The sequence below is a fragment of the Quercus robur genome, chromosome 1, assembly GCF_932294415.1.
Source record: "Quercus robur chromosome 1, dhQueRobu3.1, whole genome shotgun sequence".
NCBI classification, from domain to species: domain Eukaryota; kingdom Viridiplantae; phylum Streptophyta; class Magnoliopsida; order Fagales; family Fagaceae; genus Quercus; species Quercus robur.
This window is the reverse complement of record NC_065534.1, coordinates 41,865,163-41,880,600: the sequence shown is the minus strand read 5'-3', so window position 1 is coordinate 41,880,600 and position 15,438 is coordinate 41,865,163. Positions and strand designations below refer to the sequence as shown.

General features: G+C 36.1%; 1 long non-coding RNA gene across 1 annotated transcript; it reads left to right on the top strand.

Annotated features, from left to right (window-relative positions):
• Nucleotides 1-2,437: 2,437 nt before the first annotated feature.
• LOC126690027 (uncharacterized) lies at nt 2,438-4,928 on the top strand. The gene is made up of 3 exons (XR_007644602.1): nt 2,438-2,746; nt 3,860-3,935; nt 4,820-4,928. It is a non-coding gene; the product is annotated as an uncharacterized LOC126690027 (long non-coding RNA).
• The last annotated feature ends 10,510 nt before the right edge of the window (nt 4,929-15,438 follow it).

Here is a 15,438-nt window from a genome sequence, read left to right as displayed (position 1 = left end):
CCTCTGCATGGAACACAAAGCTTGAGGCTAAGATGAGGTGCTTGCCCACAATACTATAAGTTAGGAAGTTCAATCTTGTAGTACCATGAAATAGACACCCTCTACATGGAGCGCAAGGCTCAAGACCAAGATGAGATGTTTACCCCACACCACTATGAACCGACAATTGAGGCCGTGAGACCTAACCCTTGAATCTCTCTCCCACTAGAAATTTTAAAACAACTGGATTATCTTCAAATCATTGTGATCTCATCACAACTTCAACCCTACACATCAAATGTGTTTAATTGTTTAAATAATTGATTTGACTAAGTCACGTCACAATAGTGTAATGACCATATGCATAATCACAAAGAAGTTTAATCATGTAATCCATGAAGTAAATACCCTCCAAATGGAATGCATGGCTCAAGGCCAAGACAAGGTACCTACTTACATTACAATAAACTTAACAAAAAGGGTTATTTTGAATCCAACACTCCCACTATTATTTGGGTTTTTCTTTTGATTATTGTGATCTCATCACAATTTATAAACTTGAATTTTTTAAAGACTCTAATCTCCATTAGAATCACTAACTAAAATGGAAGTCCTAAACTATTTAGGATTCCTTATACTCTAATGGATCAAAAATTAGTTATAAAGAACTCTATCCTTAACTTATTTGATAAAGGATTCTAATCTCATTAGAAACTATATAACTTTTAATTAGAGCTCTAATCTCATTAAAAACTTCTAATTAAAATAAATCAAGGACTTTTAATCATACAAAAATTCTAATCTCATTAGAATGTTTCTTAAAAGACAAGTCCTAAACAATTTAGGACTAAGAGTTCTATTTAACTAATATCTTCAATCTCATTAGGCCTCTTAGTTAGATAATGATTAATAAATGATCTTAATTTTTAAGGACTATAAAAATTAATCACTTTATAGAGAATTATGTGTAATCTCATTGCACATAGCCTTGCTTTTTATTAAAGTTTTAACATTTAGTCAAAAACAAGTGAAAATTTAAAATTCAATGCATTCGATCGGTCGAACCTTTTACTCGATCAATCAAAAAATTGAAGAATTTCATCACAAAGCCTCTGCCTAATTCGATCGATTCTCGATTCCTGTACGATCAATCGAAAGGAATTCTCAATTGATCGAGACTCGTAAAACTGAATTTTTCAAAATTTTCTAGTAACCGTTATTGATGTTTTTATTGTTTTCCATCAAAAACACTTTTTGACTTTATAAAAGAAGATTTATAGATCAAACATTAAGGTTTTCAAGATCAAGATCAAGAACCCTAATAATGATAGAAACCCTTGAAAACAAAATCCTAATCCCATTAGGAATAAATTTCATTAAAGGATTTTAAATAGTAAACAAAATACTTTAATTCTAGCATTAACATAAACTGTTTGATTATAAACATATAATGCAAGACTAGCAACAGTACACGTTTATCATTCAAGAATGAAAACTATTCATTCATACATGTACCAGCGAAAATCAAAAGCAATTGGCAATGTCAATTACAAAGCTCTAACAAACATATAAACAGAGGCATGTTAACGGCAGATTGAATATGCCACGTGGGTCCATGATATACATTTGTAAAAGAACATATCATGCCAAGATAGATACACGTTAACGGCAAAATTAATTATTAAATAAAAAACAATAACTATGCCAAAATACCAACTATATCCAACCAGTGCAAAACGAAGTGCACGCACTTGACTGCTATTCCAGTTACATTCATATTCTTGAACCTCAAATGTTGTCTTTCATAAAAGAACACGATTAAGGACACAATTATGTAGAAAAATTACTGCAGAATTTTGAAAACACCAAGAAAACTGTTTTCTTTAATTTTAGAATCCAATCACATGTTATACAAGCATGATATTGAAGTTTGCTTTGATACCAATTGTTGGAAAAACTAGTTTTCCATCTCATACAAAACCCACAGCGGAAGCAACACAAGGATCTGCTTCATTCATGAGAGATAACATATAACCTTGAATTCTAGAACAGAAAACAGAAAGCGTACCTTGATGCAATAAAATTCAAAAGCAAGACTTGGGAATACCTTCAATCTTCATCCCAATTCCACATAGTTCCCAAGATAAGTGGTCTCTCAATCAGTTCTTAAGTACGTTGATTTTCCAAAAGAAAAGTGTTTTCAAAGATACTGTAAAGAAAAACTGTTTTCTCTTCTTTTAATCATACGTACATTTTTAACTGCCTTGACAGTTACTTTATTTAATAACTTTATCTATATATATATATATATATATATATATATAAAACCGAAGCTTTTTAAGCTCCCACAATTTTCCACATCAGCATTATTTAAAAAAAAAAAAAACAAAAATTCTGATTATTTTTTTCCTAAAGCCTGATAATACAAAAAACTAAAAACCTAAATTCTAATCAAAACCACGGCAAAAGCAAAACCATGGGCAACATATACAACCATTCCTCTCTCTCCTCATAAACCCTCTCTCTCCAAAAATCAAAACCTTCTCCTTCCCCCAAAAATCCAAAATCAAAATCCAAAACTTAGGATGAGAAAGAAGGAAAAGCCGATCGGATATGTTAGGAAACAATTGACCCATCATCTTTACCTCTCAGAGCTCACCTTACTCTCCATCTGACAAACCAAGGAAAGGAAACTCGTACAATGATGAAGAAGCCAAAATTCTTGACGGCTTGCAAGGCTGACCAGCGGTTGCACTTCAAATCCAAGGTTTTCTTTCTTCAATTATATTGAATTGGGAAATTCTAGCTCTTTATATTATAGATTTATGTTGCTGTTGACGAATTGTTTTATTAAATTTGCTATATATGATGAAAAAGCTTGCCCCTTTTTTTCACCGTTGTTTTCTGAAGATGTTTAATTGAATGGTACAGTGAATTTTCCTCACAACCCAAGTAGAAAAGGATTATATATAGTATGGATTTGGTGTCATCGAATAGTTGTTTTAATTTCCCAATCATTAACATCATAGGGATAGCTCCCCCAAATAGAAACTATTTGTCTTTTGATGTCGCAAGAGTTGTGTTCTTTTATGACTGATCTTTATAATATTTGACTGTAGCATCAGCGTTTGGCACTAATTTTCCAAGTTACCATCCTTCCTAGAATCTTCTCCTTTCTGTTTTTCTCTCCAACAAAATATTCAAATTTTGCTTTCTACTTTGCCAAGATTTGATCCTTTAAAGTTTAGCAAAGGGATTGCTGAATAGCAGTTTGTGCGTGTATAATAGTGACATTTTAGATTATTCTCAATAGAGACATAACGTCTTTTTTAACTATTGATATACCCTGTTGAAACAATGAAGTCTAATCCAGTCATGGGTAACTCTAAATATCGATTAATTATCCTACTTATCTCTCAAATTTGGAATGGTGGTTGTGCTTTTAATTGTGGCAATTTAAATATCAGGTTTTGCTTTATTTGACAAAATGATAAAAAGAGTCTATAATAGTGCCTATAAGGTGTTTGATGCTATGTCTGCAGTGGGATTCTGCATATGGGATTCTGCATAGTGCATATGAGGCATTTGAGGTGTTTTTGCTTGTATTTTCATTCCTATTTTTTATTTTTAAGATCCTTCTCAAGTTTATAATTATTTTATACTTTGTAAAAGTCGTTTTGCACATAAGGTAGAAGTCATGTTCAAATTTTAGCTCATTAAAAGAGGGGCGGCTCAGTGATGATCTCCCTCTTAAGTTTCTTCTTGGTTGGCATTTTTATTTTTTGCAGTTGATCTTTGCTATGCAATCTTCTAACTCCAAATTTTAAAGCTATGAACTTTTTAGTTGCTGATATTTTAATATTTTATACTCTGTTGCCAGGATTGTATTAGTGGAAATTCAATTTCATTCCAGCCAAGCTAAATAAGGTTGCTGTAATGTTAGCTAATTGTGCAGGGTGAGTTATCTTCATTTTCATGATTTCTATTTTCAATACATTATTACAACATTATGTTCAAAATACTAAATTCCTTGATGTGAGACTAGCAACTTTCCATATGAAATTCAAGGAATCTTAGAAATTTTAAATTAACATAAAACATGTAGCTCAAAGAAGATGTTCAAATTTATGTTCCATCCCATCTCTCTCTTTTTGTGTTATTCATGTTCAAAATCTTAAATTCCTTGATGTGAGACTAGCATCTTTTCATATGAAATTCAAGGAATCTTAGAAATTTTAAATTAACATAAAACATGTAGCTCAAAGAAGATGTTCAAATTTATGTTCCATCCCATCTCTCTCTTTTTGTGTTATTGCTTTGGTAAATTCCTTGATGTGAGACTAGCAACTTTTCATATGAAATTCAAGGAATCTTAGAAATTTTAAATTAACCTAAAACATGTAGCTCAAAGAAGATGTTCAAATTTATGTTCCATCCCATCTCTCTCTTTTTGTGTTATTGCTTTGGTTTTTAATAATAATAATGATTTTTGTTTGGTCAGTGAGAAATTGTAGGATTCAAATTATAAATAATTTTGGGTTTTTATTTAGTGTGTTTGGGATTCAAGAATCTTTATATAGCTGTTTTATTTGTTTTATCAGTTGGTTGGTTTCAACTTTGATTCATGGTTATTTTGTTCTTGACTTTCTATCTTCTGGGTATTAAATTTTCAAATTTCTTTTATTGATATGGATTGCAATGACTCCTTCCATTGGATTTCCAGATCATCCACACAGAGGTTCTGTCCTCATTGTTGTTTTTGATATTATGTGCATTCATTAATCGTGGATCATTTTGTATAATTAATTAGGTATATTCTGATGTGATTTATGTTTTACAGGTTTTGAGACTGTCAGTTATAGGTATACTTTGTCTCAAAGCTATTCAATTACTTGATTACTATTAGGTTTAATTGTAAAGAAATTGAAGTTGAGTTTTTTGGATTTTAAGTAGGCATTACTCATCAGGATTGTGCAGGCCATAAGGGTACAATTGGACTTTCCTTTTAGCTATGTGCTAATTATAACGAGTAGATATGTTATCTTAGAATAAAAAATCTATCTCTAATCTTAAACACACAAAGACAGACTTGTCAGTTTGAGATAGAGTTGGCTTCTTGATATCTACAATTAATAGACAGTTGATCATGAATTTATAAATATATAATGAGTGATTTATCAAATTGACGGTTCTTTTTAGTTGTGTGTTTTCAACTTCTTTCAATTTCTTTTTGTTTTTTTTTTCCTCCAGTTTTACAGTATCTTCTAATATACTTTGCAAAAATTCTAGAACAGTAATGCACATTTAGCTGGAAAAGAAAAATGAAAAAGAAAAGTTGTGCACATCACTTTTAAGGATTCTACAATCACACACTGCTGAATGCAAATTAAACTTGAAATGTCATATTTACATGTTTGCACATACCAAATTAAAAATGTCATATTAAGTTTCCACATACTGACTTGATTACTCATATGCATATTAAATTATTTATCAGATGAATGAATACTCATGCATATTGGTAGTATTTGAGAAGAGTACTAAAGATTCATAATCATATCACTTAACTTTTTAATATTGTTATTGTTGATGTGATGCTACTTTAAAGTAGTGAGAATGGGAATTTGAATTGTACATGATGATCTATAGAATAGATGGGGTTTGATGGAAGGTTGATTAATCAAAACACGTTGAAATGCATATCATTTATGCCAATGGTGTGAGACCACTCCACAAACATTTTCATGCATGATAGCTTTGTGATTGACTTTGTGTGGATGGTAGAAAAGACTCATGTCGAAGATAGATGTGAAAGCATTTTTTTAACTCTTTGCCCATTAAATAATAATTTCAGGGATATAAATTTTAAAAAAAAATATTAAATTCCTATTTTGCAAATTTTAATGTTGAAGTTAGATAAAAGAGCTGCACTTATCAAGTTAAAAAAGGACCAGGTTTTTACATTCCATTTTAAGTGTGTGTTCAATGCTTGATATATTCTTTTTCTTATTTGACAATGCAATGCTTTAGATGATGATTTTCAAACCACATGCTCATATCTTTTGATTTTCATGATGGAAACGATGGACTGTATGTGATTTAAAGTCATTGGTGTTATCTTTAATGTGAGTTACGAAATTCAATGGTGGATAAGTGAAAGTAAATAATATAATTCTTATTCTGTTAAGTGGACATTTTCATGTGGTGGTCTTTGTTATTGTCAAGGAAGTTAATAAGTTATTTTCTTTTTCAAGGCATATAAGTTGCACTTTTGGGAGATCTAGGGTACCATGGAAAAGAAAGAACACTGCCGGGGGCCTGAAAACAACTTTATGTTGCTCTAACTTTATGTTACATCATACAAAGATACAATTGTATACAATAATGAAGATTTCCAACCATGAGAAGTGGGAGCATATAAGCATAAACAAATTATTTTTGTATTTATTTGTATGTAAGTTTTTGATATTATATTATTGCAATTTTAATGTGGAAATTGTTATTATAAACCTTGATTTATTTGTTCAAATATACAATTTTTATTTATTAGTGCTTAATAAAGGCAAAAAAAAAAAACATATAATATATTAAAATAAATTTCTTGAACTTTCCCGTGCATAGCACGGGTTAGCGACTAGTTAAATAAATAATTGATTATCTAATTAAGTTAGCCTTTTGGGCCAGCCCAATTGGGCTTATGTGTGTGGCTTGGGATGGGACCAAAGGGACTAATAAGGCTCTAGCTCCAATGGGCTTCAGAATTATCTGTCAACTCTTGACAAGCCTAAAGTTACCATTAATTATATAACAAGTACCACTATAGAAATATAATTGCACTCTAGTCCTTATTGATAAATTATATCTTAAGACTCTAATATAATATCATTTAACCCCTCCATGAAATATCCATAATGAACAAAGTCATAATTAAACTGTCACTTTGTAAACAACTATTTTATTCCTTGAGTCCCCAGTTTAATCTTGTTGTTATTCATATTTATGAAATCTAATTTCAATAAATCAAAACTTTAGTAACTCCTTACTAAAGTGGCCGGCCATAAATAACCAGTTCCTATTAAACTTATCTCAATGGGATATTTTGTGTCTCTATAGAAAGAGATTATGGATTCCATCTTGAGAATATATGTTCCCTTAACACTACGTGTGGTTACCCAACATACTGAAGTTTTGACCATTAAATTATATCTCACTCCTAATATATCAAAGTAACCTACATTTCATGATCAAGTTCACTATCCTCTCAAGATTGAGAGTCTATGAAATTAGAAGTTGTGAGATTAATTATTCAGGTGATAGTTGTTAATTGAATAATTAATCTCACAGCGGTCCAGTTCAATATATCTTACATATTTAAGACACACCAACACATCAACTAGAAGTATCCACTTCTATGATCAAGACAAATCATCTTAGTTGATGTGTTATAGTCTTCACAGATGAAACGCCCAATTTGATCACCAACTATGAACTACATTTTGAGTTTACAAGGAACTTGTGATTTATATTTTCTGTAATTAAATCACATACAATGTATCTCAAGGACTATGATAATGTCCAATTAGTTCATATACAAATAGTCTCATATAATTAAACAATTTAATCATTTATAACATGCCAATAAATTGGATTTTAGGGTATAAACCCTAACAAATACAAGCTAACTTCTTTGTAGAACCGACAAGTTCTACTGTGCACTTCTTCCAATTTCCTCTAGGCCTCTTCGCGCCCCACGCATCTTGAAAGGATCCCTCCTGGAATTCTATGGTACAACTCTCCTTTCATCAGGACATAGTCATTTACGGTCTTCAATTCTACTAAATCTTCCTTCTTCAATAGGGCTTCTTTGATGGAAGCCCTCCAATCTTTCTCACATTCCTCCTTTTTTGGGAACATTTTCTTGAGTACTTCAATTATAAACCCTTTTCTCTCCCTAACCTATACTATGGTACTACTTCCTTCAAAGGCTATTTGTAAGCCTAATGCAGCCAACGTGTCCGCGTATCTATTCTCGCTCCTCTGGGCATGCTCTATCTCAAACATGAAAAACCTTTCTTCCATCCTTTGAGCCAACATCTTGTCAAGGGCCAAGGCTGGCTCCCATAGGGAAAAACTCCCTTTTGTTTGGCAAACCACGAAGTTGGAATCGCCCACCACCTTCAAGTGTTAAACCCCCATTTCGAGGGTTATTGCCAGTCTTGTCAAGTACACCTCATATTTTGCTGTGTTGTTGGAGCACAGAAATTCCAGCTTAAATGATAGCACGGTCTTTCCTTCTTTGTGATAGAGGACCACCCTTGTGCCTCTTGAGCTTGCCGTAGAGGAACCGTTGAACTTCATAACCCACTCATCTATTGCCAATTCTACCGTAGCCACTTCTCTAGGTACTTCGTCATCTAGCAGGAATTCCTCTTCTCCAGGAAATTGGGCAAACAAGTCTACTATATGCTGGCTTTTCACCACTTTGGGTGTTCCCACTTTCAAATCATTTTGCAATAGTTGTAATAACAACTGTGATATTCAGCTGGACAAAATGGGTTGTTGTAGAAGTGCCCTGATTGCGTGGGACTTTGTCATGAGATGTACCTCATAGGCCAAGAAGTAATGACGAAACCTCTATGACACGTAGAAAATTGCTAACCACCCTTTTTCTACCCAAGGATAGCATGTTTTAGCATATTTTAAAGCACGGCTAATGTAGTACATTGGCTGCTCAATGCCCCCTCCATCCTCCTAAACTATTAATGCCTCGATGGTAGATGGGCTTGAGGCCAAGTAGAGCAAAAATGGCTTTCTATGAACTAGGCCTACACCGTGGGTAAGTTCATCATAATCTAATGTAGCTTTTGAAAAGCTTTCTACTATTTTTCCCCTATTCAAAACTCTGTCTTTCTTTAGCAACTTCACAAAGGTCGAGTAATCGATGCTATGCCTAGTATAAACCTTCTAATGTAGGAGACCTTGCCTAAAGAAGCTCTTCAACTCTTTGACAGTGGCTAGTGGCTTCATAGTCGCGCTATTGTTGTGGCTTTTTCCAACATCTATTCCTTTACTATGGACCAGGAACCCTAGGAACTTCCCAACAAAAACTCCAAAAGTTCATTTTAACAGATTCATTCTTAGCTTGAAGAGCCTACACCACTCAAACACCTTCTTCAATACCTTGATGTGATCCTCGCGCTTTCTTGACTTTACCACAATGTCGTCCATGTAATCCTCCATTTCATGGTGCATCATGCCATGGAAGATTACAGTCATGGTACGTTGGTAAGTCACGCCTGCATTTTTCAATCCGAAGGGCATCACCATGCAATAGAAACTCCCAATGGATGTTCTGAAAACAAACTTCTTTGCATCCCTGTGTGCCATTCAAATTTGGTTGTAGTCACTGAACCCATCCATGAAAGAGAACATGGCGTGCCCAACAGCAGAATCTATCAACAAGTCCATGTTTAGCAAGGGAAATTCATCCTTTGGGCAGGCTTGATTGAAATTTCTGAAATCTACACAACATCTAATTTGCCTATTCTTTTTCTTAAAAGGTACAATGTTGGATAGCCATTCTGGGTGGTGGATTGGTTTTATGACTCCTGCCGTGAGCAGCTTCTACACCTCCTGTATTATCTGTTCCTCTATGTCGATATGAAATACCCTGGCTAGCTGGGCCACGGGTTTGGTCCCAGGCTCCACATTGAGTGTATGTACAACTAGGCTTAGGTCTAACCTAGGCATCTCACTGTACTTCCATGCAAATATGTCTCTGAAATCTCTTAGTAACCAAATAAGGTCTGATTTTTCTTCTTCTAACAATTTCGAACTTATTGAAATGTGTCTCGGTTTTTGTGGGTCTATGCCCAAGTCTATTTCTTCTAACTCCTCTTCAGCCATTACCTGCATTTCTTCTCTTATGGCCATCCTTTCCTCCACTTTCTTGTCATTCGTTTCTTTTGAGTCTTTCTAGGCCACACAGCATACTAGGGACCCATGCTAAGGACCTCCTTCGGGACCCTTTCACATACTATAAATGGGCCTCGTGCACCTTTATAACTTGTACATTATTCTACCGTCAGGTGTTTTGAGTCTTCTCTTCACACACTGATGGTAAGTTAATGGGACAAGACAATACCTGTGCAACCATAGCCGTCCCAACAACATGTGATATGAGACCTCCATCTTTACTATGTGGAAGTGAGCCTGAGAGGCTATGGGACCTACTTTTAGCCAAAGTTGTATGTGTCCCACTATATATTCACCTCTTCCTCCAAATCCTATCACTTCCATTGGGTGACCCAAGATCTTCTTTTCTGATATTCCTACTACTTGCAATATGTTGAGCGGTATGAGGTTTATTGAAGTGCCCATATCCACTAGGGCTTGCATTTGATTTATCAAGGCCACCAAATAAAGCGGTCTTCTATGATCTGGGTATTCACTTCCATGTCCTTATCACTAAAGATAATTTCATTAGCATCTTCAAGAAAACCTTGGTTGGACCGAGTTTCTGTGGTAAGGCACTCAACCCCCACTCATAAGATGATACTTTCCAGGACCTCTGTGGCCATTCTCTTCTCATTGGCCATAAGCTCCAACTAGTCAAATAGATTTTTGAACTGGAAACTCCTTTGTAAGGTCATGATGGCTCCTGTTGGCAATGAGGGCCTTTCCTCTTCCTCATCGCCTGGGTCAGCGCAAATGACTATCGTTGCTACTCTTTTTCCCTTGTGATTGGGGAGTGGATTCCTCTGAACTTCTGGCCAGGTCAACTTGAGGGTCCCTAACTTGATTCTGCAATGGACTAGTTTGTGGAGTGCCCAGCATTCTGCAATAGCATGTTGCACATAGTTATGTAGTCGGTAGAAATGTAAATCCCTCTATTCCTTTTTAGTGGGTTCTCTAGATACTTGATTAGGCTTGAAGACCCCATCTACAATCCATTTGTCTAGAAGTACATCTAGCTCTTTCAATGTACATGGTATGGGTGGAGGGCTCTCGTACTCCCTCCCATATGGCCTCTTTCTTTTCTCGCTTGTAGATACCATCATAGCCTGCGGGGCAAACTTTTGATCCTTTGGCTTTTCTGAGCTAGGCCTGATTGACTTGGGCTGTCTTTCTGGCCCTTTGCAATAGTTGGGCAAACTGTGAAATCTCCAAATTTTTAAGGACGGCTTGATACTCCATGATCATGTTTCCCATGCACATCTCCACTAGTGTTCTTTCTTCATAATGGTCATAGCAATCAAAAGCTATAACCCTAAACCTCTTGATATATTCTATGAGATCTTCACCATTCCTCTGCTTTGTGCCTTGCAAGGTTACAAGTGTCACAATTTCCTCCCCATGAAAGTATTTACTGCAAAAAACATCCACCATGTTATCACAAGTAGGGATGGACCCTAGCTTTAAGCCAGTATACCAAGTGTAAGCACGGTCACACATGGACTTCGAAATTTCACTTAAGCACAAGTCCTTGTCTCCTGCAAATGGTCACTTGGTGTCTACAAACTTGCTCATGTGCTCAATGGCGCTTCCCTTTCTGCTGTCATACTTTGAGAAAGTTGGTAGCTTGTATCTATCAGGGTACGGCTTTTTGAGTAACCTTATGGGGTATGGTGGTCTCCTTGAATAGAATCTCTCCTTGGGCATTTTGGCATTTTCTCGTTCTAACAACACTGTGACATCCGCCATTGTCACGAAGCACTGTTTTGTGTTCTATAGGCATCTGCCCTCCAAGGTTTCCTATTTGTCAGTTGCATTCTTAAGGTCGTGCTAACTACCCTTTTCTTTAGTCTTGACAGCCTTTAGCTGACGAATTTCCTTTACCAACTGTTGTTGGGTATGCTGCATTTATTACATCATCTCAATGGAAAGGTTGGCTTTGTCTCCTAGATTCTTTACTGTTGTTATGGCTCAGCCCCCACACCAACGGCACCTTCTCCTTGGTTAGGCTGGTGTGGGGTGGCTGGTCGAGACTCTGCCTATGATGTTACAACACTTATGTTCCGTGTTGTCTTAGATCTTGGAGGCATGGCTCACGAGGGTTTACCTATCCTTCCCTATCTATTTCCCAACTCCCCAATGGAGTCGCCAATTTAATGTGGGGGCCTTTTACCATCAATGGGCCAAAACTCGTTCTGCTAAACCAAGGTCTATGAACTAATGGGTAAGGGAGTTGGGACTAGCCTTATAGGGTCGTAATGCAGGCTAGTTTGTGCACAAGCCAAGCATGCCCAATATTTAGATAGGACGAAAAATGACACAGCAGGCTGGGCATCGTAGCAAGCATTGTTATAGTACAGTAACTGTTATAGCAGATATAGTAGAGAAATGCCACAACAGAACAAATGGTATAACAGGTTTAATAACATACGTTACCATGGAACAACTGTTACAGTAAGATAGTAGTCAATCCTACAGCAGGACAACTAACACATCGAAAGACTCTATAGCAGAACAACTGATATAGCAAACATAACAAAAGATGCTACAGCAAAACAACTAATACAACAAAAATAACAAAAGATGCTACAGCAAAACAACTAATACAACAAAAATAACAAAAGATACTAAATTAGAATAACTAATGCTGTAAATATAACATAAGGTACCATCGCAGAACAACTGATACAGCAAACTGATACAGCAAATATAAACAAAAGATACTACAGCAGAATAACTAAAAGCTCGAAACACTGCAATAGAACACACAACAACGGAAAGTTTCAAGCCAGCTATAAGAAGCCATAATAGGGTAATAACAACAATTCCAGGCAAATGTAATAGTGTTAGTTCATCCTCCCAATCTTGGGTTAGGTTATTCAACAAAAACAAATTCAAGAAGGGAGCCAAACACCAACACAAATAACCTCATTATGGATTCCTGCCATGGAAGTTATTCATGCTGGGATAAGGGCCTAAATGGTTTTGAATTTGATTTTTAGAGTCCTAGAAGGTGGGAGTGTTAAGAAGGAGAGAAAAGATGGTCTACTAATGCATGTCTCTATTTCTATCGTGTTTTCTCTCTTCCTTTTTTATTACCACTTTCTTTCTTTTCTATTCTTTTACTCTTTGTTTTTCTTCCTATCCTCCCCCTTGGGTTCTTCCTTTTCTTTAATTTAGGCTACCTCTCCCCTTTTTATACTGCTTAATTGCATGGGATTTCTCCATTTTGTCCCTAAGGCTTCTCCAATTGTTTTTGTCTTCTTGTGGACATCCCTCTAGGATTACCCACTAAATCATCAATTGCCTGATCACTACCTCTACCCAAAGCATGCTTGTTGCACCACTCCTTATTTCATGACAAAATTCCTTATTTTGTTTCTTCTCTTCCCTCATTCTGTCTTACTCGAATGGATAAGGATTGAAGGCTCTCCCTCTACCTACCCTTATGGCATGCATCGAGTGGTCCCAACCCTTTGCCTGCATCTTTGGGGGAAAATGTCATCCCAGCAAGGCATTTTTCCCAAAAGATGCAGGCAAAGGGTTGGGACCACTCGATGCATGCCATAAGGGTAGGTAGAGGGAGAGCCTTCAATCCTTATCCATTCGAGTAAGACAAAATGAGGGAAGAGAAGAAACAAAATAAGGAATATTGACTTGGTATAGGTTGGTGGTGCTCCGGCCCTTGTGTATAGGTTCCATTACCCTTTGTGTTTGTCTTCTTTTGCTCCCACGCCATTTTTGCCGTTCTTGCCATGTCTTTTTCTATTGCATGTCTTGTGTTCATTCTTATCCTGCATGGTATGAACAGCGTGGGCTCTTGGGCTTGCATCATTCCCTCTTATTTCCCTATGGGCTTAGGTGGTGTGTTGGCAGAAGTCCCTGCTTATCCAACCGCTGGACTTCTACTCTTATTGTTTATTTTTGTGCCATGTCTGTGGGCCTAATGGCTGCCATTCCTGCCATGTTGGCTTGTTGGGTTCATTACCTCTTTCCTTGGGTTTCCTTGACCTAATTACTTCATTTTTACCTCTTATTGTGCCTATGGGCCTGCTAGCTGTCATTCTAGCCATGTTGGCCCATTGGACTTGTTACCTCTTTCTTTGGGCTTTCCTGACTTAATTGCTTTACTGTTACCTCTTGTTGTGCCTATGGGCTTGCTAGCTGTCATTCCTGCCATGTGTGACCCGCTGATCTTGTTACCTCTTTCCTTGGGCTTCCCTGGCCCATTTACTTTATTTTTACCTCTTGTTGTGCCTATGGACTTGCTAGCTATTATTCCTGCCATGTTGGCCCATTAGGCTTACTACCTCTTTCCTTGAGCTTCCTCTGCCCAATTGCTTTACTTTTACTTCTTTTATTTCTTTTTTCTTCCACCTTTCCTTATTATTGGGCTTCTTATGCTATTGAGCCTTTTTGTCAAAAATGGATATCAACAAAAATTGGACACTCCACGTGAGTGCCCTATGGACCACGTTTGTAATAGTGCTCCTTGTTATGAGTAAATAAATCTCCTCTCTCTATTAATAAATAAATAAAATAATAAAAATACCGACCAAAGATGTAATGGAAGAAGGAAAATTTTCTAAAAAATACTACTCTTTCATTTTAATTCTATTTTAGAAAGTCTCAAAATAGAATTCTCTTTAAAAGTCAATAAATAAATTTCTTTAATAAATTTTGTAAATATTACTAACAGTATGGAAAGGTATAAAATTTTGGGTAAAATATAGTCAATATTTTTAAAGTTTGGGTTAATGGTAGTCAGGTTTAATGCATTTCAAAACTGACAAACTTAGTCCTAAATCGTTACTCATTTTTCTGCTCTCTATTACAATGATTAAAAACCAAATTAGTTAGTTCTGAAATATTTTGGATTTAGTTGACACTAGTCCAAATCTAAAAACTGTTGAGTGTAATTACCTAAATTTTTATATATAATCGGTATAGGAAATATGACAAATGCGTGTACAGAATAGTGAAAAATAGTATTGTGGGAACTCCGGAACTGTCAGCTATTGGAGGATGAGAAGGACTCATAGCCAGGTCATCACTTTCCATTTGTGCCTTCCATTCCAATTTCAAATCCAAAGAAAAAAAAAAAAGATATAAGAAAAAGAAAAAAGAAAAGAAAAGGGCAGATAAAGTTACAGTGAGGGAGAGGAGGGGCTTTCCACGCAATTGCAGAGAGAGAGAGAGAGACAGACAGACAGACAGACACAATTGAATTAGCATGGGAGGCGAGGGTGTCTTATCATCATCAACAGCCCAACAGGTGGCAGACACTTGTTCCCTTCTTGTACACGTGTCATTCTCTCCTTTCCAGTATGACCGTGAAATTGGGATGTTTTGGCGCGAAAAAAAGGCGCGGGTGGGTTCCACGTCGGCTCCCTTTGGCGCGAAACCGAAGCGATCCTCTCTCTCTCTCTCTCTCTCTCTCGGTCCACTCATCTCCATTTGCGTAACCCACTTGCCCTCCTCTTTCTCCCTCATCTCATCTATTTG